The sequence below is a fragment of the Mesitornis unicolor genome, unplaced genomic scaffold, assembly GCF_000695765.1.
Source record: "Mesitornis unicolor isolate BGI_N332 unplaced genomic scaffold, ASM69576v1 scaffold2445, whole genome shotgun sequence".
Taxonomy (NCBI): domain Eukaryota; kingdom Metazoa; phylum Chordata; class Aves; order Mesitornithiformes; family Mesitornithidae; genus Mesitornis; species Mesitornis unicolor.
Genome location: NW_010187329.1, coordinates 127,462 through 135,512, shown reverse-complemented (window position 1 = coordinate 135,512; position 8,051 = coordinate 127,462). Strand labels below are relative to the sequence as shown.

Genomic DNA, 8,051 nt, shown 5'->3' with positions numbered 1-8,051 from the left:
CAGCAGGAGCTCTGACACTGCCTAAAGGAGTCTTATCTCTGAATGCAGGTCCTTCCCTCTCTGTTGTGGAGACTGAGCAGATGAATGAGGAAATACAGAGCTGAAAAATACATACATTTTCTTTTCAAACATGAGCAAGGATTGAGCTTTGTGTCCAAGTTTTCTTTACAGTGGGAATCCTTCACAATGTGTTTATTCTGTATCCAGTGGAAAACACGCTTTCACTGAGGAAGGTTTTTATACTGTGTACCTGCAGCTGGAGATGGCTGTGGTAAGAAATAATCAAGAAGTTAAAAAACAACAAAAAAGGAGAAGCTGATGGAAGACACATGCTGACTAAGGTCAGAGCTCTTTCCATTTTTAAAGACAGTATTGTTGAAGATCTCTATTCAGGGAATGATATTACCATAGACAGCATGACTAAGGAAATATTTTTATGACTCCCTTTCTGTTCTTACATTACCCAAGTACTTTCTTGTGCTGCAGCTTGCTGCGGGCTGTGGCTCAGGTGGAGAAAGGGAAGATCAGAGAAATAAAGATTCAACTCATTTGTTACTCTTTTCAGCATAGTTTTTCCAAAACATTTAGGAGGTGAATGTTCCTGGGACAAAACCAGTCTGGCCTCTTTGCTCTCTTCAGTCGTACTTCTCCTTCTTTCTCCCATGACAGTTTCATTATGTGGCAGCAAAACACTAGCGTCTTCACTTACACGTTTTCAATGGCCCACTGTTTGTTGTCTGCACCCAGAGGCAGTGTGCCTTATCTCTGAGCACAAATGAAATCCTCCATCATATGATACCATCTTTTCTTAAATAATGTTGAAGTAAGTAAGTATTTTGATAATATCAATTTTCAAGCACTACTGTGTGTACCCAAACTGGTGAGTTACTGCAGTCATCTCAGGTCATCTACAGATTTGTGCCTCATCTCTGTGTTGTATATACTGGCAGCATATTTTGAAAAGTTTCCTCAAAATCAGAAAAATGAGGAATTATTCTGGTAGGGCTGCAATCTCAATGAAGTCTGCCATGCTTATGGATGAAGTTGGCCATTGCAGTGTGGTACCTTGCCCTCCTGTAAAGGAAGAAACATCTTTAGGAGAGCAGGCACTCTCCTAAACTAAGAGACTGAGGCGACTGCTCTATATAAGGCAGAGAATCTGGACTCTAGACTCCTGATTTCTATTCCCAACTCTGGCATTGACTCATTGTGTGACATTTGGCAAGTCACTTACATTCTGAATGCTTCTGTCTACCTCTATGAAATGAGGATTTTTCAATGCAAAGCTACAGGAGATTGCATGGCTTAAGAAGTTCTCATATAAAGCAGAGTGATGTCCTTGAGTATATGATGCAATACAAGTCCAGAATCTAATATTGCTTAGTCATGTTTAAGAGACTACAAAGGATCTGTTAGATTATGTGTACTGAAATAAGAGGGCTCAGAGTGCTGTAGGTAACTTTTTTTTCAGTGACAGTGCCTTGGTTTTCTTTACATTGTGAGAAATACGGAAGCAAAACTTTCCCTGGTGAAAGTATTGAGGCCCAGCTGTTGTTCGGAAGTGGGATTATGCAGTTTAAATGGTTTATAAGAGGTGTTCATTTGAGCTCAAAAAGATCCATATTGAAAAACCTGTCTGGAATCTTTGCCTGCCATGCAGACACAGAGAGAAAACAGCAGCAGGAGGTTTGTATTTATATTCTGGCAGGGGCCCCTCACTGAAACCAGTTGCTCTGGGGACTTTGTTCAAGTTTTCTTGGCCCAGCTGCCAAGGTAGTGTGGAAGGTTACATAATGGCTGAAACAAGCTCAAAAATGGTGAAAAATATGTAGGTGTATCTTTGAGCAGCTATACCCCACTGGCTGTGTCAAGAAACAGAACTGCATTTGTTTAAGAAATAGTTTGTTAGTGCGCATTGCCCCACTTGGTTGTGTAAGTTAACCCTAAAACAAAATGGCTGTGGGCAATAAATTTGCAGCAATTGTGTTTCAGCAGCCTGAGCTGTGGGACCTGCGATATGCTCTGCAGTTTGGGCAGGGAAGGTTCACTCTGTGCGACGCGGCCTCGTCACACGCCACTCAAGAAGTTTGCGGTCGGGTCTTGCTTCAGCCTCATCTCTTGTGATGTGACTCGAACCAGATCTGCCGTTTCCTGCAGAAAAATCTTTGTTCCAATTGAGCCGCCTCTAAGCCAGCCAAATTTGCGAGTTTAATGTCTAGCTATTAATATCAGGCTGCAGCTTGGAGCCTTGCACGTTGTCAGAATCCAACCTTTCTGTGACATAAGCAGATTGAGAATGCCCCTTTCGTTCAATATTTCCACTGCCAGTGCCAAATAAGCAGCTTTACGGTTAGTTAGGAATGATCCTGCATATTTCAAGGCAAAGCTTGGCCTTGATTCTTCAGTGTACATGTTACCCCAGATCCAAGCTGAAGCTTCCCTGTATTCAGCTAATAATAAAAGTGGGGGCAGTGTGGAATTGGGAAATGGAAAATGAGAATGTGTGTTAAATATCCTTAAGTTGCCCTAGTTAAAAATGTCTTTACCTCTGCTGCAGTCACATGTGCTTTTCTGTGGCTTGATGCTGGGGAAAAGAAAGCAGAGTCTAGTGCATATACTGCAGAGGGGCAGGTTTAGTGGAAGGAATAGCTGCCTGAAGAAAACAGAGCATCAGAGCAAAGGTGATTGAGAAACATCGTTTTCCAGACTGTTTCCACAAGGGAATCAATGTTTTGTGGAAAACATTCCCATCACCTGGATGGATTTAGTTAAAGGGCTCAAAAATAACTTGTTGAGGGTGAAGATTATAAATCCTCCAATTTGTGTCCTTTTTCTCAAGTCTTCCAAACACTGATATGTGGATGGGAAGATCAGGTTTTGGTGTTGCTGCTGGGTGTCTGCACATATGATCCTTCTGCTGCACATATGATCCTGAGATATGATCCTTCTGCTGTACCAGTGGGTTCACATCTCAGTCCTTTCCTTCTTTCAGGAGTGCATAGAGAGCTGTGGGGGGAAAGTACTATCATGGACAGCTACATGTCATGGTGCTGTTAGCTGATTTCCTTCCCTGCTTGCTTTTTATGAAGTTATCATACTAAAGTGTTTCAAAATATGCCCTGGTTTTGCAAACAGGATATTTGATGTATGTCTCCAAGTAAATGTCATCCTTTTTCTAATTCCATGTAAAACACCTGAATAAAGGATTGCACATTTTTACCTTTTCCTTGCGCAGTTGGGTGGCCTCCTGTCCATAGCAAGTGACAGTTCTGGTTGGTCCTGCTGTGCTTTGTACTGTTCATTTAAATCTTCTTCCCTGTGTAATATTGATTCCAGTCCCCTAACTGTGTCACAACAGAGGATTAATCCCCAAGGAAAGGGAAAAGACTAGCTAGTTTGCTATGAGTGGAAAAGAAAAGGAATTCTCACATTAAAAACATTTTCCATAGTGGTTCGTGTTGAATGTTTCTGTATATTCCAGGGCGGGTTTTTATTTGATGCCAGAATAAATAGAAATACCTGCTGCTTAAAACAATTCATTAGAGAAGCAGTGCTTGGCTTTAGCAAAAGCCTTGCTGGGACTGTCCTTCGAACAAAAATCAAACACGCTTTAATGCACTCAAATGAACGTACCGTGGCTTAAAATGTCTCTTAAAGACACATTGTCAAGTTGATTTGGTGTTTGTGAAAGAAAGGGACCTCACAGCATTGCAGATTTTTCTGTCTCATGGCTGTGCAGGGCAGTGGAGAGTCAGGCTGCTGGCTTTATGGAACCAAAGAGAGCCATGGTACGGTGCAGTGGAAGACTTTTTCCTTCCCTTTTGGTTGCTAGGGAATAAATACTCGGCTGCACAACCCAGACAGTGCAGAACTGTGCTATTGGGCATATTCATCACTACCATCGCTCAGACCCCACCCTGCCCACAGTGGCTTTCCAATTTCTTTTCACCAGCTAGCAATCTCTCCTCTTCCAAATTCCCACTAAAAAAATGTGTGCCAAGTGAGTGTAATACAAGATTGCATAAATTTTAATAGAAGCGCTGGGATGAGCACAGCCACTCAAGTAATCAGGAATTCCTGGTGCCATAACCCTTGCTCTTCCTCACTTCAGTGCCCTGTGGGTGCTTTTCTTCCTCTCTTGTTTCAGGGATGTGGCTTCAGCCAGGCTGCTTCACATGTGCACAGCTGTTTGCAGGCTCACAGCTAAACACCAGAGGAGAATTCTGCTTATACTGGAGCCAGGGAGAGTTTTGTTAGTGATTTCGGTGGTGTCAGGATCCTGGTCCTGTTCTTACATGTCTGAGACACGCAGCCCTCCTTTGGGGCCTCTGTCAAAAAACTGGCTGAGGTTTTTTCTAGAGAGACGAGTTGGTTTGGGGTACCTGAGACATCTTTGGAAAGCCTGAGGGTGGTCCTTTGTACTTTCTGAACATCAGTTGACATATCTATTAAGCTGTCTGAGCATTCAGAATCATTGAGATATTTAAAAGTCTTGCAAAGAAACAGTAGTCTGTGAGAGCCAGAAAACAAAACCCAGTAGAAACCACAGTGAAGCTGACCAGTCTGCTTTTGGAAAGACAAGTAAAACAGAAAATACAAACAAAGGTCATATATACACAATCTGTTCTCCTCCATCCAGTCTGTAAAAAGTTAAAAAGCTGGGCACACCCAGTAGTTTTAACAGACTACATGTTTGTTGAGAAGTACATCAACTTTCTCATTGATTTCTATGAAAGCCTACAATGCTTGCAGTGTAGTTGGTTGAGTGAAGTGCTGATGTTATTTTATAGAGACTCATTTTCGTTTTTATTGTTACGGAAAGTAGAGCATTTGAATTACATTTGCCTTTGGGTTTGTTTTGCAGCTCAGTAGTCTTGTTTAGGTTCGTCTTTATTCATTCCATACACTAAGGGCAGTGGTGGATTCTTCCTCTCCTTAGTTGAAAAATTACTGGCTTTCTGGAAGAGATACAGTAGACAAATACAAGATACTGTCCTTAGTTTGGAGCTCATATGGTCCCGTGGCAAGGTCTTTTTGTAGAAAAGAGGTGATTCATAAGTCTCTTCTGTTCTTAAAAATTATTGATCTGTGAGTGCTATTGACTTAATTTCTAGTTATCTCAACCTTTTTCTTCATCTTCTCTCTGTTGTTTCATGTCTTGGGGGCAAGAATTAACTTGCATAACTAAAATAAAGGGAAGTGTTTAGTGGAGGGAGGGTTAGTGATGGATTTTCTGTATGCTTGTCATTGTTCCCTCTTCCATGTGTTTCCTGTCCCTAGCTCTGAAGTATCACAGACCCTCAGTTCCTCTTGCGATTAACCCCCTTCCCTTGCCTTTTTGCCAAGGGTCCATTCCTCTTTGGTGGTTGTTCAGTGCTCTTAGAAGACGGAGCGAAATTGAGCAAGAGCTTCTCTTTGTTCAGCTGGGCCTGGACACCAAGAGGCTGCTGTCCCCAGAGAGGCCTGGGTGCTCTGTCTTCCATCACGCTAACCGCGTGGCTCGCCCACTGAAGTCATGGGATTTCTCTACATTTACCACGCTTTGTTCTTCGTAAACCTCCAGCAGTTCCTTATTAGTTCTCTTCCATACATCATTCTCCTTTTGTAGCCCCGAAATGTGTTTCAAGCACTTTTCCAATTATTTGTCTGTCTGTCTTCTTAGTAAGCACCCATCCCACAGGATAAAACAATAGGCCTCGCAGTGGTGGGGTATGTGTGAAGCTCGCTGGTTCTCAGTCACTTGGAACTAAACACTGTCAGCAGGGAGGGTTAACGCTGTTCCTGCTCTGTACCTGGCCTTTCATTTCCTCCACCATTAAACTGGTCTTGGTAAATAATGCTTGTAGATATTCAAGTTGGGTTGCTGAAATACATACGAACTCTCTATCAACTGTAAGGCAGCATGTCCAAAGTCTTCTCATCAGCTTACCACCCTGCTTTTGTTTGGTAGGGTATCTTCGCTGATATAAATCTTGTTTTTCTTGTTGCTCACTCAAACACTCCAGCCAGGCTTTATGCCAGAGCTTTTGTCTTCCTTACTGTGACTCAAAGGTGGTGAAGGGTGTTCAAGCTTACCTTGAAAACTTGACCTTCTCCCATGGTTTTATTAATGGTTCATGGTAATGTGCTTTGATAAATACAAGAGAACAACTGTCTAAAATGCTGTGGAAAGGAACCGTAGAATTCCTTTATCAGGCAACATATTTCTCAGTAAATGTCCTTCAGGCAATCACATCTCATCAGTGTACAAGGTGGGTGCTGATCACTGTTTTAATGGAAGATAACCTTGGAAAACTCACTGGCTACGAGAATTGTGTTATGGTGCTTTCCCATCAGGCATCTAGGACAGCAAATCCTAGCCTAGTGACAACTTGGAGTGTAACTAAGCTCCTTTCTGTTGCCTTTATTAAAAGGAGTATGTCATAAGGGAAAATATTTGCCATGACTGTGTTGCTGTTTATTCTGATACTCTGAATTTATTCTTTCATTTCAGCTCCATGTCATAACTCACTTTATGCACTAAATCACTGTGCAGTTGGACTGGTACGGGTGCAAACATGTACTGCATTCCACTCCAGGGCCATTTATGTCTGTGTGAAATTATATAGACGTGTACACAAAGCACCTGGGAATTTCAGTCTCCTGGCTTAAAGGGCAGATGGCTGTGTAAGGTGTTCCCTTCCCCATCTTTTTTACCCCTAACACCCTTCCTATGTCTGGGGCTTTGACATGAAATCAGTTTGGGGAAAAGCACTCATCACTGTGTTAACTGACAGTTCCCAATGAATTTATGTGATAGTGTCCTTCAGAAGCAATTCAGTAAATTTTCCTGCTAGCATGGAGTAAAAAATAATCAGAAACATAATTTTAAAATGTTTGTTTTTCTTTTGTACAACAGGCATTTCTTATGTTTTTGGTTCACCTGAATATGCTAGACTAGAACTTCTGAATTACGGTTTTGTCTCCTAGACAGTTTTCTGCCTTGATTATTTTCTAAATTAAAGATGATTTGTGGGACACTGCATAAGAACCAAGGCTTTCCTTATGGTTAAATACCATTTAATCACCTTTTAAAGACATCTCTGCTGGTTATCTCTGAAAGTGGTCATTGTGTTTGCAACCAGACGAGCTGAAAGCAGAAGCCTAAAGGATGTCCAGCTAAGCATCCACTGCCAAAAAACTGTCGAGAAAAGCTCTGGAACTGCTCCTTGCTACTGTGTGTGTGAAGCTGAGAAGCCTTTGAGGCGGACATGAGCAGAGCAATCTCATTTTGTTAGGTCGCTGGACAAACCATTTCTGTCTTTTGGGGTTTGTAGTACTGCTGCTGCTGTCTCTCACCTCATTCCTGTAAATGGAGACTTGCAAATTGCAGATTTTACATGCTTTCTGCACAGCTTCACCAGCTTCTCACCCCATCACTTCCCCTTGCTGAGGATTTGTTTCTCTGGGGATTTCTCACGAGGATGAACAAATCAAATCATCTCTTCAGCTTTCATAGCTCATCTTGCTTCCTTCTTTCCCTTTTATAATATAAGGCTGTGGAAAGAGAAGTAATGTTTGTTTTCTACAGTGTCAAACCTGCTGTCAGTGCTCTATAAATAACCCATTGCTTGCTATTGTTATCTGTGCTAGAAATGCCAACCCGGGATTCTCTGCAGCAGAAAGCAGGATTTTCAGACCCAGGTGGACAGGGAAAATGTGGAGTCTTAAAAGTATTTACTCGTTGTTTCTTATCCAAGAGCAGGGAACAGATTTTGCACATCCTGACTCACCTGTTAATTCCTGGTGCCTCCCTGATAGACCTGTGCTGTTAAACAATCCATTGGTGATTTTTGCATTGTATTTTATTTTACTTGTAAAAAAAGGATTTCTTGAGAGGAGAAGGAAATGAATTTGTAACTAAGGTTTTTCCTCAGTGAAATTCAAAGCTTTTTACCAAAGAGATCAGAACTGTTATCCCCATTGTACCGAGTGAGGAAATGAAGCCTGGAGATGTGAAGGGCCATGCCAAAGGATGGAGTTGGCTGGGGGCTAAGCCACAGCTCTCCAGT

The 8,051-nt window shown here is 42.0% G+C and overlaps 1 protein-coding gene across 1 annotated transcript in view; it reads left to right on the top strand.

Annotated features, from left to right (window-relative positions):
- ADAMTS17 (ADAM metallopeptidase with thrombospondin type 1 motif, 17) overlaps positions 1–8,051 on the top strand; it is a 158,806-nt gene that overhangs the window by 31,178 nt on the left and 119,577 nt on the right. The window lies entirely within an intron of this gene.